Source organism: Phyllobates terribilis, unplaced genomic scaffold (genome assembly GCF_046119375.1).
Source record: "Phyllobates terribilis strain yellow unplaced genomic scaffold, ASM4611937v1 Scaffold_376__1_contigs__length_1858288, whole genome shotgun sequence".
Lineage (NCBI taxonomy): Eukaryota > Metazoa > Chordata > Amphibia > Anura > Dendrobatidae > Phyllobates > Phyllobates terribilis.
Window position 1 is genome coordinate 1,755,579 of NW_027363136.1, and position 16,627 is coordinate 1,772,205.

At 46.9% G+C, this 16,627-nt stretch overlaps 5 non-coding genes and 1 pseudogene across 5 annotated transcripts; all 6 read right to left on the reverse strand.

Moving 5' to 3' along the window:
- Window positions 1-101: 101 nt before the first annotated feature.
- On the reverse strand, window positions 102-292 carry LOC141223338 (U2 spliceosomal RNA). Its single transcript, XR_012290967.1, has one exon. It is a non-coding gene; the product is annotated as a U2 spliceosomal RNA (small nuclear RNA).
- Window positions 293-1,407: 1,115 nt separating this feature from the next.
- Window positions 1,408-1,598, reverse strand: LOC141223339 (U2 spliceosomal RNA). Its single transcript, XR_012290968.1, has one exon. It is a non-coding gene; the product is annotated as a U2 spliceosomal RNA (small nuclear RNA).
- Window positions 1,599-2,713: 1,115 nt separating this feature from the next.
- LOC141223340 (U2 spliceosomal RNA) lies at window positions 2,714-2,904 on the reverse strand. Its single transcript, XR_012290969.1, has one exon. It is a non-coding gene; the product is annotated as a U2 spliceosomal RNA (small nuclear RNA).
- A 1,115-nt stretch (window positions 2,905-4,019) lies between these two features.
- On the reverse strand, window positions 4,020-4,206 carry LOC141223468 (U2 spliceosomal RNA). The gene has a single exon (XR_012291087.1). It is a non-coding gene; the product is annotated as a U2 spliceosomal RNA (small nuclear RNA).
- Window positions 4,207-14,965: 10,759 nt separating this feature from the next.
- LOC141223469 (U2 spliceosomal RNA) lies at window positions 14,966-15,148 on the reverse strand. Its single transcript, XR_012291088.1, has one exon. It is a non-coding gene; the product is annotated as a U2 spliceosomal RNA (small nuclear RNA).
- A 789-nt stretch (window positions 15,149-15,937) lies between these two features.
- LOC141223535 (U2 spliceosomal RNA) lies at window positions 15,938-16,029 on the reverse strand (annotated as a pseudogene).
- Window positions 16,030-16,627: the final 598 nt, after the last annotated feature.

Below are 16,627 nucleotides of genomic sequence, written 5' to 3' on the forward strand. Positions count from 1 at the left end.
AAAAGCAAAGCCAAAGAGTCCATCCCAAAATCCGACAAACAAGCAAAATGAACAAAAAACATTGAATTCAATTCTTTCTGATTTTAGAAACTGCATTAAAGAAGGGGTGCACCGGTCCTGGAGATACTGCAATACCAGGTCAATGCGTGGAGTGGACAGAGCAAGCTCTTTTTCCATCTCCCTGTTCTAAAAATCCATTTAATATATGGTCCCCAGATAGGGGACGTATCAGATATTAAACTGATAAGAACAGATACTACACTTGATCTTAGCCAAAAGGCCGAGAAGCGATAACCAGAATTGGTTTCAAACTACGGAGCCACCCAAGGATCCTGAAAAGTCCATTTGTGGAGATGAGCTCCTGGACTCCCGTTAAGAAGACATGTTGTCAACCTCTAGATCCCTTACATGCCTGCACTTTTCGGCTTGCTGCTGCTGCAATCCACGCGTTTTAGATCTGCATAACTCCACCTCTTTAAACACAGCACCTTCACCCCCTGCTGTTCCCACCCGCCTCAACACCGTTGGAAGGGAAGAGAACCAATTAAGGCGGGGGGTGGGGTGGAACGAGCAGCTGTCTACCCTTAGCAGGAGGGCTCCTGATTACATACCTCTCCTGCTGCTGCTGCTGCTGGCTGTCCAGCAGCAGACTGAAGGTGGCTGCTGCTGTGCACAGGTATATAAAGGCTCAGAGCCTATTATGACACGCGCAGCCAGCGTTCCATTGCCACATTCCATCTACTGCAGGCAGGATACCTGGCTGGCTGAATGTCGCTGAGAAGCTCACAGAGACCGCCATAAGCAACAGTTTAACAGAATGCCACAGACTAATCAACCAAACTTTTTGGGTTGGGTTCTCTTTTATAGTCTGCAGGCATTAAATGAAAGAAGTCAGTGTTCCAGCAGAAGGAGACAACGTTTCAGAAAAGGCATTGTAGCAAACCAAAAAAGAAATTTTAAGTGCAGCAGAGTAACCAGCGCACATACCTGTTAGCTCAGGTGAGTTTAAAAGGCTGCTGTTGATAACAAGGGCATTTGCTAAATAGATGGTGTGTGTGCAACAATATACTGAAAGGTCAATTATATTGTGCAGCTTATCTCACCACCTGTAGTTATTTAGGTGAAAGCTCCAAAATGCTTGCCTAATATGTCTGTTTATCCAAAAGGAAGTAAAAAGGGAGAGCTAGAAAGATAGCATTGCATCACATTACATGGCAATGCAATGCACAGTTGCTGAAGTTGAACCAAAATGAGCTTGTAATCTGGCTTCTGCAACTTTGAACATGAAAAATCCAATGAGGAGAAGAAAAGCAAAGCCAAAGAGTCCATCCCAAAATCCGACAAACAAGCAAAATGAACAAAAAACATTGAATTCAATTCTTTCTGATTTTAGAAACTGCATTAAAGAAGGGGTGCACCGGTCCTGGAGATACTGCAATACCAGGTCAATGCGTGGAGTGGACAGAGCAAGCTCTTTTTCCATCTCCCTGTTCTAAAAATCCATTTAATATATGGTCCCCAGATAGGGGACGTATCAGATATTAAACTGATAAGAACAGATACTACACTTGATCTTAGCCAAAAGGCCGAGAAGCGATAACCAGAATTGGTTTCAAACTACGGAGCCACCCAAGGATCCTGAAAAGTCCATTTGTGGAGATGAGCTCCTGGACTCCCGTTAAGAAGACATGTTGTCAACCTCTAGATCCCTTACATGCCTGCACTTTTCGGCTTGCTGCTGCTGCAATCCACGCGTTTTAGATCTGCATAACTCCACCTCTTTAAACACAGCACCTTCACCCCCTGCTGTTCCCACCCGCCTCAACACCGTTGGAAGGGAGGAGAACCAATTAAGGCGGGGGGTGGGGTGGAACGAGCAGCTGTCTACCCTTAGCAGGAGGGCTCCTGATTACATACCTCTCCTGCTGCTGCTGCTGCTGGCTGTCCAGCAGCAGACTGAAGGTGGCTGCTGCTGTGCACAGGTATATAAAGGCTCAGAGCCTATTATGACACGCGCAGCCAGCGTTCCATTGCCACATTCCATCTACTGCAGGCAGGATACCTGGCTGGCTGAATGTCGCTGAGAAGCTCACAGAGACCGCCATAAGCAACAGTTTAACAGAATGCCACAGACTAATCAACCAAACTTTTTGGGTTGGGTTCTCTTTTATAGTCTGCAGGCATTAAATGAAAGAAGTCAGTGTTCCAGCAGAAGGAGACAACGTTTCAGAAAAGACATTGTAGCAAACCAAAAAAGAAATTTTAAGTGCAGCAGAGTAACCAGCGCACATACCTGTTAGCTCAGGTGAGTTTAAAAGGCTGCTGTTGATAACAAGGGCATTTGCTAAATAGATGGTGTGTGTGCAACAATATACTGAAAGGTCAATTATATTGTGCAGCTTATCTCACCACCTGTAGTTATTTAGGTGAAAGCTCCAAAATGCTTGCCTAATATGTCTGTTTATCCAAAAGGAAGTAAAAAGGGAGAGCTAGAAAGATAGCATTGCATCACATTACATGGCAATGCAATGCACAGTTGCTGAAGTTGAACCAAAATGAGCTTGTAATCTGGCTTCTGCAACTTTGAACATGAAAAATCCAATGAGGAGAAGAAAAGCAAAGCCAAAGAGTCCATCCCAAAATCCGACAAACAAGCAAAATGAACAAAAAACATTGAATTCAATTCTTTCTGATTTTAGAAACTGCATTAAAGAAGGGGTGCACCGGTCCTGGAGATACTGCAATACCAGGTCAATGCGTGGAGTGGACAGAGCAAGCTCTTTTTCCATCTCCCTGTTCTAAAAATCCATTTAATATATGGTCCCCAGATAGGGGACGTATCAGATATTAAACTGATAAGAACAGATACTACACTTGATCTTAGCCAAAAGGCCGAGAAGCGATAACCAGAATTGGTTTCAAACTACGGAGCCACCCAAGGATCCTGAAAAGTCCATTTGTGGAGATGAGCTCCTGGACTCCCGTTAAGAAGACATGTTGTCAACCTCTAGATCCCTTACATGCCTGCACTTTTCGGCTTGCTGCTGCTGCAATCCACGCGTTTTAGATCTGCATAACTCCACCTCTTTAAACACAGCACCTTCACCCCCTGCTGTTCCCACCCGCCTCAACACCGTTGGAAGGGAGGAGAACCAATTAAGGCGGGGGGTGGGGTGGAACGAGCAGCTGTCTACCCTTAGCAGGAGGGCTCCTGATTACATACCTCTCCTGCTGCTGCTGCTGCTGGCTGTCCAGCAGCAGACTGAAGGTGGCTGCTGCTGTGCACAGGTATATAAAGGCTCAGAGCCTATTATGACACGCGCAGCCAGCGTTCCATTGCCACATTCCATCTACTGCAGGCAGGATACCTGGCTGGCTGAATGTCGCTGAGAAGCTCACAGAGACCGCCATAAGCAACAGTTTAACAGAATGCCACAGACTAATCAACCAAACTTTTTGGGTTGGGTTCTCTTTTATAGTCTGCAGGCATTAAATGAAAGAAGTCAGTGTTCCAGCAGAAGGAGACAACGTTTCAGAAAAGGCATTGTAGCAAACCAAAAAAGAAATTTTAAGCGCAGCAGAGTAACCAGCGCACATACCTGTTAGCTCAGGTGAGTTTAAAAGGCTGCTGTTGATAACAAGGGCATTTGCTAAATAGATGGTGTGTGTGCAACAATATACTGAAAGGTCAATTATATTGTGCAGCTTATCTCACCACCTGTAGTTATTTAGGTGAAAGCTCCAAAATGCTTGCCTAATATGTCTGTTTATCCAAAAGGAAGTAAAAAGGGAGAGCTAGAAAGATAGCATTGCATCACATTACATGGCAATGCAATGCACAGTTGCTGAAGTTGAACCAAAATGAGCTTGTAATCTGGCTTCTGCAACTTTGAACATGAAAAATCCAATGAGGAGAAGAAAAGCAAAGCCAAAGAGTCCATCCCAAAATCCGACAAACAAGCAAAATGAACAAAAAACATTGAATTCAATTCTTTCTGATTTTAGAAACTGCATTAAAGAAGGGGTGCACCGGTCCTGGAGATACTGCAATACCAGGTCAATGCGTGGAGTGGACAGAGCAAGCTCTTTTTCCATCTCCCTGTTCTAAAAATCCATTTAATATATGGTCCCCAGATAGGGGACGTATCAGATATTAAACTGATAAGAACAGATTTTTTTTAATTTGGCTATCCCCTGCAGAGGGATAAAACCGTTTATTAAAACTTTAACAAATTACAAGCATAATTACACAAATACCAAACGTTAAAAGACAAATGAAATTTACAAAACAAAAAAATACAAAGATTTTAAATAATTAGGTTCCATTGGTCAACAAGCCATTTTTTGGAAATATGTACATTCTTCTTTTTGTCAATTAAATAATAAGTATACATTTCACATAAACATAAACTTAAAACATCATTCACTGATAAAACATCTTGTTTAAAAATAGCAATGTTGCGCGCTTTCCAGAGAGATGACTTGGCGCAGTTCACTGTCTTCCAAGCCATTGTGTACTGGTCCATTGTGGGGCATTCCATAAGTCCGTATAGCACAGTTTTATATGTAAAGTCCTTGAGGTCTGCCACCCTTTCCAGTAGGGGGAGCAGTCTTCTCCAGAAATCCTTTGCAAAATTACATGTCCATAATAGATGTTCCACCGTTTCCTCATCTTGGCATCCGGCTCTTGGGCAGATGGCAGACCGCACAAATCCTCTTCTGTATTGGAATGCCCGGCAAGGAAGACAGCGGTGCATGCAACTCCAAGCCAGATCTCTCTGTTCATTAAAAAGATAAAAAACGTTAATCATTTTCCAGATAGACATAGATTTGTCATCATCATATCTGTCAACATTACATATTTCCTCACTTTTACGTATTTCTTTAATTAGTTTCTTACTATTTCTTAATTCCTCTATTTTCTTAGTCCCTAAATTAAAATCGGACACTATTTTCCTTAAAATCTCATAATGCGTCGACAAATTAAAAGCATGGGGCACAGATATATTAACTTCATACCATCCAAACTTTCTCATAAAAAATCCTGTATTAAAACGCATAAAAAAGGACCAATAGTGATTCTTAAAAAGGGCATTAAAACAGTAAACGAACAGATGGATTAAAAGAAACCTATTAAAATCTGGAAAATCTTTACCACCTTTTACTTTTGATTTCATCACGATTTCTCTTTTCAGCTTTTCCATTTTTGAGTTCCAAAAGAAGGTAAAACAGGTTTTGGTTATCTTTTTTAAAACATTAACAGGCGGGGGGAAAACCATGCTAAGATACAATAAAAGAGGTAAAATCACCATCTTTAAAACCAATACTTTACCCTCCATTGTAAGTCTCCTCATGTTCCACATACATATTTTCGTATTTACTTTCTGTGTAACTGTTTCCCAACTATTATAACCATCATTATTTTCAGTGAATGATATACCTAAAATGGAAATGGATTCGGAGACATTAATTGGTACATCACGTAAAATCATCCCCCCAACACTTAAAATGTTACACTTATTAAAATTGATTTTAAAACCAGAAGCTAGACAAAAGGATTGCACTTGATGGAGAGTGGCCGTAAGTGATGGTGCATCTGTACACAAGACCGCCACGTCATCCATGTAGCCTACAACCTTGGCCTCCAAACCACCGCTTCCAGGCAGAGGGACACCGCATATCTGTTTATTTTGGCGTATTGCACATAACATTGGTTCCAGTGCACAGATAAACAGTAGGGGGGACAGAGGGCATCCCTGTTTCACCCCTGACCGTAAAAATACCTCTTGTGTCTTAAAACCATTCACTAAAATCTTACTTGTACAATCCTTGTAAAATGCTTTAAGCGATAGTAAAAACCCTTCTGGTATGCCCATTTTCTCTAAAACTTTAAAAAGATAAAAGTGTGAGACACGGTCAAATGCTTTTTCAAAATCAATAGATAAAATCGCCATTTTCCCCTTTCTGTCTTTCACATCCTCAATACAGTCTTTCACTAAATTCAGATTGTCCCATATACTGCGCCCCGGCACCCCACACACTTGATTAGAATGAATAACTTTGCTGATGACTTCTTTTAGACGATTTGCACAAATTTTAGCCATTATTTTATAGTCACAATTTAAAAGTGTTATTGGTCTCCAGTTTTCTAATTTTGATTTATCACCTTTTTTGTATAGGAGGGAGACTTCACCTTTCTTCCAGGAATTTAATAAAACCTTATTATTAAAAACCTCAGTAAACAAATAAAACAAATCATCTTTTAAAATATCATAAAAACATACATAAAATTCTATTGGGATGCCATCAGGACCAGGGACCTTTCCAGTTTTCAAACTTTTAATAGTTTTTAACACTTCTTGTTCCGTTAAAACTTGGGATAAAAACTCTTGGGATGCGGGATCTAAAACAGCTGTTAGTCCTTGCAGCGAATCATCCATTAATTTATTATCTATATTTTTTCCATTAAAAAGATTAGAAAAAAAAACCTCAACTTTACCCAGCATATTTTTTATATTATTCTCACCATCTATATGGTCAATTATCACTTTTTCTTTTTTATTTTTCCTAAAAAAATATCTGGAACACTTTTCATTTTCTTCTATATGTTGTACTCTAGAACGAAAAATTATCTCTTTTCCTTTTTGTTCTAGCCATTTTGAAATCTCTTCTTTTAAGTTTGAAATATCAACTTGTACATCTATCCCATTGTCTCTGAGCTTAAACAATGTTTGTAGGCGGGTATTTAAAATTCTATATTCTTCATATTTTTCTTTGGCTCTACATATACTCTTTTTAATAAAAAAGTCTTTTATTTTTACTTTCATTCTATCCCACCATACACTCATAGTCTCATTTGTTTTTTTCCCTTTTCTACATTTCCTATAAAACTCAATAAAATCTGATAAAATCTGCGGGTCGGTTAAAAGGGATACGTTCATTTTCCAGCTTTTCTTACCACATTTTTTGTTGTCATTTACTTTTATGGTAAAGGATAAAAGTTTATGGTCTGAAAATATATTAGTTAAAACTTCACATTTGGCAGGTATTGTTTTATCTGAACCAAAAATAAAATCAATCCTAGAGCTACAATTAGCATTGCTCCAAGTGAAACCGGCGTCCTCTGTGCTGTCACTATGACACTCTTTATATATGTCTATCAATTTAGCATCTTTGACTATATCATGTAGCATACCTGAGGTTTTATCGTAGTTCCTGCTTACAGAGCTGGAGCGCCGGTTTTCACCTTTTAAAACACAATTAAAATCCCCTGCTAAGATAAAAGGTTCAGAGTTATTAATAAATAATGGTAAAAGATCAAGCATTTCGGCTCTTTCATTTTTCTCTGGGGATCCATAAAAATTTAAAAACTGCCATCTAATACCATCAATAAAAGCTTTCACTAATAAAATACGACCTGGTAAAATTTCCTGAATAAAATCAATTAAAACGTTCCCTTTAAAAAGTATGGCTACACCCGCTGATCCTGCAGCATTCGATCCGGACCAGACAGATGGCCCACACTTCCACTCATCTTTATATTTTTGATATGACATTTCATGTGGGATATTACATTCTTGCAGAAAAAATACAGATGCAGTAAAACATGTAAAAAAATTAAAAAGAGCAGTTCTTCTCGTGTTAGATTTTATGCCTCTCACGTTGAGGGAAATACCTTTGAGTTCAGCCATCATTAGAAAATGTAGAAATTTTACTTAGGTAACTAAGAGCAACGGATTTACCTGTCCGATGAACCTGATCAGACCACTGGGCTTGCGCCTCCCTCCTCATCTGATAGTATCGTCACGAGAGTCTCCGTGGAGGAGGAAAGATTACCACATTTATATAAACCCGACGCTACACTGGCATAGCTCGGAGGGCTGGCTGGCAGAACCCGCTGGGTCTCCATTGGCTGGCCATGCAGTTCCTCATCAGGTGGGTCCCCGAGGGGTTCCGCCGCCCCTGTTTGACCTGTAGAAGGTCGTCCTATAGGAGGAGGTTGCGCACAAGGCATAGCCTCTGACTCTTCAGAGGCAGCAAGATCCCGGTCCCCACCTGTAGCAGCGGAGACCGAAACCCCTGAGGGTCCAGCGTCCACGTCCCCTTCTGGAGAAGTGTCCATCTGTTCACCTCCTGCTGCCTCCTCCGAACCACCCTTTTTCTTTTTCTTAGGACCCACCTTTATCCACTCAGCGCCCTCAGCACTAGGAGACCCAGACTGGGCATGGGCTTCTGTGTCGGCCTTTTGTCGGTCCCTTTTGACCTTACCAGTAGTGCCCTTCTGCTCCTTCTCAGCCCTCCTTTTGGACTCCCGCAGGTCCTGCAGCCAGGTTTTGGGATTTGGTATTTTACCTGTCATAGACTCTGGAGACACTTCACTATTTGGTACGCCCTTATTGTCTCCAGAGGCTCCAGGTTGTTGTTCCTCCTCCTGAGGGGTGGTCTGATCTTTTGGTCCTTGGTCGGACGTCTTGGACTTCCCCTTTTGCTCATCTTCCCGAAATCTGTGAGGGCAAGAAAAATAAAAGTGACCTGGAGTCTGGCAAAAACTGCATTTCTTTTCCTTAGGGCATTCTTTTGTCTCATGTTCTTCACTAGCACAATTTCTACATGATACATGACAGTTTTCTTTTGAATGACCATAGCGCCCACAATTTCTGCAATATACTGGCATCCCAGAAAAGAAGAAATCCCCATTTGTTTGCCCAATTTTGAAACGGGCAGGGGGGAGCCGTATACCACCTGGTGTATTTGGATCTCTTGTACACTTCACAAGGAATTTCCACTTAGATGTCCATATGTTATATTCGTTTAATATCTTCCCAATACATTTAACACTTTTAAAATAAATTGCTAGAAATGACATTACTTCTGGAGCAGAAACAAAGGGCGAAAATATTTTTACAATAACCAGTCTTACCTCATCCAGGACGTGCTCAACAATTTGTATCCCTTTCAAAACAGGACTATTTTCAACTTTTTTTAAATTTTCTAGTACATCTCTAAAAATACCTTCTCCAGTGAATGTGATGTCATAGTCACCTCTTCTGGGATAATCCTGGATGGAGAGAATTTCATTCCTTTGTACACCAAGAAGGTTCCTGAGCACGTCCTGGACTACATACCCTAATTTCCTCATATCCGAGCCACCCGCCGTGAAGTGAACTCGGATAGAGTTTTTTAGCCTCGCATAAAGAGGCACGAGGTTAGGGTCAACCTCCATGGAAAAACGCAACAAGGTTGCAAATTGCAGCCGCTTGCAATCTGCGCTCCCAGTGTTCTTGCAGCGAAAAACACCTGGAAGCTGGGGGATCGCAACTCGTTACCCTGGGACTAAGCCCTCTCCCTAATAGCAGCAAGCAGGTTAAGTCCACCAAAGTGGACGATCCTGCCAGGCCAAGGAGAGGGGTACCCGAGTGCCCTTCAACCACAATCTCCTGCAATAAAGCACTTGATCGTAGCCAAAAGGCCGAGAAGCGATAACCAGAATTGGTTTCAAACTACGGAGCCACCCAAGGATCCTGAAAAGTCCATTTGTGGAGATGAGCTCCTGGACTCCCGTTAAGAAGACATGTTGTCAACCTCTAGATCCCTTACATGCCTGCACTTTTCGGCTTGCTGCTGCTGCAATCCACGCGTTTTAGATCTGCATAACTCCACCTCTTTAAACACAGCACCTTCACCCCCTGCTGTTCCCACCCGCCTCAACACCGTTGGAAGGGAGGAGAACCAATTAAGGCGGGGGGTGGGGTGGAATGAGCAGCTGTCTACCCTTAGCAGGAGGGCTCCTGATTACATACCTCTCCTGCTGCTGCTGCTGCTGCTGGCTGTCCAGCAGCAGACTGAAGGTGGCTGCTGCTGTGCACAGGTATATAAAGGCTCAGAGCCTATTATGACACGCGCAGCCAGCGTTCCATTGCCACATTCCATCTACTGCAGGCAGGATACCTGGCTGGCTGAATGTCGCTGAGAAGCTCACAGAGACCGCCATAAGCAACAGTTTAACAGAATGCCACAGACTAATCAACCAAACTTTTTGGGTTGGGTTCTCTTTTATAGTCTGCAGGCATTAAATGAAAGAAGTCAGTGTTCCAGCAGAAGGAGACAACGTTTCAGAAAAGGCATTGTAGCAAACCAAAAAAGAAATTTTAAGCGCAGCAGAGTAACCAGCGCACATACCTGTTAGCTCAGGTGAGTTTAAAAGGCTGCTGTTGATAACAAGGGCATTTGCTAAATAGATGGTGTGTGTGCAACAATATACTGAAAGGTCAATTATATTGTGCAGCTTATCTCACCACCTGTAGTTGACGCGCCCCCTGGGACATATTCCTTTTTGAGGGGAATACCCGGCACCGGATCAGATGGGGGGTTGTAGTCTCCGAGCGGCTGTGACCCGGCCCGTGCCCAGGGCGTCAAGCTCAGTGTTATGTGGCAGTCCTACAGATGTTATTAAGAGTTCTTTTGTGTCGACTACGCCACCCGTTGTGATGCGGTCACTGTGGCCGCCGCTGCAGCAGGGTCCGCTGAGGCTGATGGTGGGTGCGCAGCTTGGTGGGATAACCCCCAACGGGAGGGGTATAGCCTCAGAGGGGACAGGCGCAGAGGATGGGGGTTGTGGTGGTGTAGTGCAGACGGCAGTGAAGACAGAGTCGGGTTGTGCAGTTAAGGGTGTTTACTTACTGCAGATGTTGTACTGGTCACTCCAGCTGCTAGTGACCACCCGAGCCGTGCTGCGTCCACCAGGTCCTGGATCCAGCCAACCCCCAAACAAGTCCGGAGCGTGGCCCTGAGCTCTCTTTCTGTCCCGTTCTCTGGCCGTCCCCACCAGTAATCCACCTAGGTCCAGCTCCCTCGGGCCTTCTGTTGGGACACCCTTGGCCCTGGGTTCCCTGACCCTTCATGTGGTGTGCCTTCGGGGTGGATGTGATGGGTGACCGTGGCAGACGCTGCCCACGGTCTCCGGTCTCTGGCTGGGGAATGTTTTTACCCCCACCAGCTTGGGTTCCGGTACCCTGATGCCGACTCTTCACCCGGTGCTTTTAGTTGGGATCTCAGAGTCCTTCTCTTCTGTGCTCTGGGTCTCTCTCTTTTCTCCTCTCTCACTCTGGGTCTTTGTCTTTCTTCTCTCCTCTGCTCCTGACTTGTTCTCTGCAGCTGACTGACTCTCTGCATCTGATCCTCTGCATCTGACCCTGATCTTAGTTGGTGCCCACCTTATATACACCCTCTATGTGTGAGCTCAGGTGACCAGCACCCAATGAGCTCCTATCTTTACCCAGGCTGCTCCCCCTATCTGCCCCTACACTACATGGGATGTACCACCCCCCTCCCACTCCAGCCAGGAACAGACTCGGTCGTACCTGCACATTTCTAAGTGGGAGTACCGTCGGCCTGTTCCCCGGAAATGGGATGTGTGTAGTGCATGCAGCCTACCGAGCTCAGTTCCACTCTCCATCCTTGCCCGGGAGTGGAATATCACACCTCTGGGTTGAGGTGCAATACTCCTGTAGCAGCCGAATCCTCAGGGTGCTACATTCCCCCCTGGTAAACCACAGCACGTCCTCGGGCTGTAAAGACAAAAACACCAAAACATACAAAAAAAATTTTTTTTTTCATATAAACATAATAAAACATATAAAACATTATATATATAAAACTTTTCATATAAACATTCTCGTCGTCTCTTGTTTCAGGTTCCTCCTCCGGACACTGTGCAACGTGTGTCCGGGAAAAGTGCGACAGTCTCTTAGAAAAACTGGTTTTACTATAAAACCGGTACGGGGCGCTTTAGGACGCGCAACTATATACAGGGGAAGTTGGCCGCTCTCAGTCCTCGGCCAGGTAGAGGGAAGGGGATGGCTGCTCACAGTCCTCAGCCTGTGGGATTAAGGGGTTAACGGGTAAACAGTTCACTCAGCTGGTCCCAACGGGGACTATATATATGTAGCAACAGTTTCAGTTTCTTTATACCCCGATTGGGTAACTATTTACATCACTTCTCTGCCGCACTCAACGGCGTCTTCCTCCTGCTCTTTGCTTGTAGCTGGTTGTAACTTCAGACCCGTCCGGCCATGTGAGCTGGCTGAACAAGTCCTCCCCCAGGTGTGGCACCCTTGGTTTTACGGGCGCGGGCGCGGTGGTGGTGGCGCCCGGGTTGCCCAGGCCTTGCGGCCAGGCCTGGGGCACCTGGAAGGTGAAGGGCACCGTTAATACGGCGGCGCCCTGGGCTACCTGGCCTTGCGACCAGGCCGGAGGCTCCGCAGAGGTAGGGGGCGCTGTTGGTGTTGCGGCGCCCGGGAATTCTAGGCCCTGCGACCAGGCTGGTGGTACTTCCTGCTTGGTCACGCTCGGGGTCGAGGCGTGTGACGTCACAGGGGTCGCGGCGGCGGCTTCCGGTTGGGGCCTAGTCTGCGTCGGTGACATGGCGTTTTCGGGCACAGCAGGGGGACTTTCGGACTCTGCGACGGGGAGCTGGGGCAGGTAAGCGGTGTCACGGCTTGGGGTATAGGCGTCCCCTTTACCTGCCTCCACTCGTTCGGCTCCCTCCTCGGCGCCGTCTCCGGCCTTGGGTCCTCCCGCGCCATCCTCAGAGGCGGTCTCCTTCCTCATCTCGGCTGGCGTGCTCCGGGTCTTGGTTTCAGCTTGCTGGGCCATCTCCCGGCTCCATTCCGCCAATATCTCGCGCTGTACCCGGGCCATCCTCCGTGCGAGGCCCTCCAGGGCAGTCTGTGCACACTCCCGGTCTCGGGGGAGCTGTGCAAGGACCTCCACTAGGCCTAGTGGGGTCGTGGTGTCCAGCAGGCTCCTGACCAACGGGTCGGTGCTGCTCTGCTCTTCTTCCAGCAGGCTCCTGGCCAGCGGGCCGGTGCTGCTCTGCTCTCTGGACATCTCCGGGTGAGCTTCTCTGCTACTCCTCTCCAGGCTTCTTGCCTCCGGGTGCGCTCGCTCCAGACTGCTCCAGGCGGCACCCATCTTCGCTCTCTTCTTTCGTCTCCTCCCACTTCGAGGGTGGTCCCGGGGCAACTCGGTGACTGTCAGCTCCAGGGGTAGTTCTTTCACGCTGACAGACACCTCCAGCATCACAGTCTCTGTTGGTGGGGGCGGTTTCCACTTTTGGCGCCATTTTCTGTCCCGGCCCACGATGGGAGGCGGCCTCTCGCCCTCCTTTGGCACGCCCATAATGGCGTCCGCTGCTCTTCCAAGGCGGGAAATCTTCGGATTTGGCGGGAAGCGTCGCCCAGTGGCGGGAAACTCTGCAGATGGCGGGAACAAGCTGGAAATGGCGGACAATCGGCGGGAAACGACCTGTGATGGGGTCCGATGGCGTGGACCCTCCGGAACCGGCGGGAGACTTCTTTCTGAGGTAAACTTGCACTTTTCTTCAGGCACGCAGTACCCGGGTGTTGCGGGCACGTAATCCTGCCGACTACGCCAAAGTTGACGCGCCCCCTGGGACATATTCCTTTTTGAGGGGAATACCCGGCACCGGATCAGATGGGGGGTTGTAGTCTCCGAGCGGCTGTGACCCGGCCCGTGCCCAGGGCGTCAAGCTCAGTGTTATGTGGCAGTCCTACAGATGTTATTAAGATTTCTTTTGTGTCGACTACGCCACCCGTTGTGATGCGGTCACTGTGGCCGCTGCTGCAGCAGGGTCCGCTGAGGCTGATGGTGGGTGCGCAGCTTGGTGGGATAACCCCCAACGGGAGGGGTATAGCCTCAGAGGGGACAGGCGCAGAGGATGGGGGTTGTGGTGGTGTAGTGCAGACGGCAGTGAAGACAGAGTCGGGTTGTGCAGTTAAGGGTGTTTACTTACTGCAGATGTTGTACTGGTCACTCCAGCTGCTAGTGACCACCCGAGCCGTGCTGCGTCCACCAGGTCCTGGATCCAGCCAACCCCCAAACAAGTCCGGAGCGTGGCCCTGAGCTCTCTTTCTGTCCCGTTCTCTGGCCGTCCCCACCAGTAATCCACCTAGGTCCAGCTCCCTCGGGCCTTCTGTTGGGACACCCTTGGCCCTGGGTTCCCTGACCCTTCATGTGGTGTGCCTTCGGGGTGGATGTGATGGGTGACCGTGGCAGACGCTGCCCACGGTCTCCGGTCTCTGGCTGGGGAATGTTTTTACCCCCACCAGCTTGGGTTCCGGTACCCTGATGCCGACTCTTCACCCGGTGCTTTTAGTTGGGATCTCAGAGTCCTTCTCTTCTGTGCTCTGGGTCTCTCTCTTTTCTCCTCTCTCACTCTGGGTCTTTGTCTTTCTTCTCTCCTCTGCTCCTGACTTGTTCTCTGCAGCTGACTGACTCTCTGCATCTGATCCTCTGCATCTGACCCTGATCTTAGTTGGTGCCCACCTTATATACACCCTCTATGTGTGAGCTCAGGTGACCAGCACCCAATGAGCTCCTATCTTTACCCAGGCTGCTCCCCCTATCTGCCCCTACACTACATGGGATGTACCACCCCCCTCCCACTCCAGCCAGGAACAGACTCGGTCATACCTGCACATTTCTAAGTGGGAGTACCGTCGGCCTGTTCCCCGGAAATGGGATGTGTGTAGTGCATGCAGCCTACCGAGCTCAGTTCCACTCTCCATCCTTGCCCGGGAGTGGAATATCACACCTCTGGGTTGAGGTGCAATACTCCTGTAGCAGCCGAATCCTCAGGGTGCTACATAGTTATTTAGGTGAAAGCTCCAAAATGCTTGCCTAATATGTCTGTTTATCCAAAAGGAAGTAAAAAGGGAGAGCTAGAAAGATAGCATTGCATCACATTACATGGCAATGCAATGCACAGTTGCTGAAGTTGAACCAAAATGAGCTTGTAATCTGGCTTCTGCAACTTTGAACATGAAAAATCCAATGAGGAGAAGAAAAGCAAAGCCAAAGAGTCCATCCCAAAATCCGACAAACAAGCAAAATGAACAAAAAACATTGAATTCAATTCTTTCTGATTTTAGAAACTGCATTAAAGAAGGGGTGCACCGGTCCTGGAGATACTGCAATACCAGGTCAATGCGTGGAGTGGACAGAGCAAGCTCTTTTTCCATCTCCCTGTTCTAAAAATCCATTTAATATATGGTCCCCAGATAGGGGACGTATCAGATATTAAACTGATAAGAACAGATTTTTTTTTTTTTCGAAAGCCCGAATTCGTGTACAAAACCCGAGTGCGCTTAAAAAAGTGACAAGTGCCACAAAAAAAGTGCACTAGGATGCTGGTCTTCTTGAAACCCTCTCCAAAAGGAGAAGGGTCCCCCAAACGATTCCCCGTCCCTCCGAGCCAAAAGGCCACAGCGAGGAACAGGGACAAAAAGCCACCTCCAGCCGAAGCCAGAGGCGACCCAATCTTACCCCCAGCACCTGCCCGAGTTCTCACCCGAGCAAGGCACTGGGAGCCAAAGACTGTGCTCTCCTCCCGGAAGAGGGGAGCCAACAACGCTCTCCTCCCGAAAGAGGAGAGCCAGGGGGGTTCAGGGGGGAGCGAAACCTGATGGCCACACACTCCCCCCCTAGACCTGCCAAGAGAGGAACCCGTAAGGGAACCGCATCCCGACAAAATCCTAGTAGGACGTGACACACGTGAATAAGTGGACACACAGTGACAAAGAAATTAAATTAATAGTGAAGGTTTCACAGTATAATACTGCCCGGACCTTCGACCGGGAATTGAAAAATTCCCCATCCTAAGGCCAGAAGGCCCGGAATAAGGGTGTGTGCGAAGAAAGAAAATTTGAAGTGCTTGTGCAAATGTGCCATAAACTCAAGTGGGGTTCCCAATCCCAGTGAGTTAAGGCACCCCAGGGTCACCACTCCTGGGGCACTTCACACTTCGGGCTTTCGATCTTCCCCGGCCCAATGGCGTCGATCCTGGGGGGCCATGCTTTCCACCAGATGACTATATTAGCCACCTGGCGTACTAACAAGCGCCTAAACCCCAGTGTGCATAATGTATCAATCTACTAGGGCGGCCAACATCCAAAACCGCCTTTTCAAAAGATACTACACTTGATCTTAGCCAAAAGGCCGAGAAGCGATAACCAGAATTGGTTTCAAACTACGGAGCCACCCAAGGATCCTGAAAAGTCCATTTGTGGAGATGAGCTCCTGGACTCCCGTTAAGAAGACATGTTGTCAACCTCTAGATCCCTTACATGCCTGCACTTTTCGGCTTGCTGCTGCTGCAATCCACGCGTTTTAGATCTGCATAACTCCACCTCTTTAAACACAGCACCTTCACCCCCTGCTGTTCCCACCCGCCTCAACACCGTTGGAAGGGAGGAGAACCAATTAAGGCGGGGGGTGGGGTGGAACGAGCAGCTGTCTACCCTTAGCAGGAGGGCTCCTGATTACATACCTCTCCTGCTGCTGCTGCTGCTGGCTGTCCAGCAGCAGACTGAAGGTGGCTGCTGCTGTGCACAGGTATATAAAGGCTCAGAGCCTATTATGACACGCGCAGCCAGCGTTCCATTGCCACATTCCATCTACTGCAGGCAGGATACCTGGCTGGCTGAATGTCGCTGAGAAGCTCACAGAGACCGCCATAAGCAACAGTTTAACAGAATGCCACAGACTAATCAACCAAACTTTTTGGGTTGGGTTCTCTTTTATAGTCTGCAGGCATTAAATGAAAGAA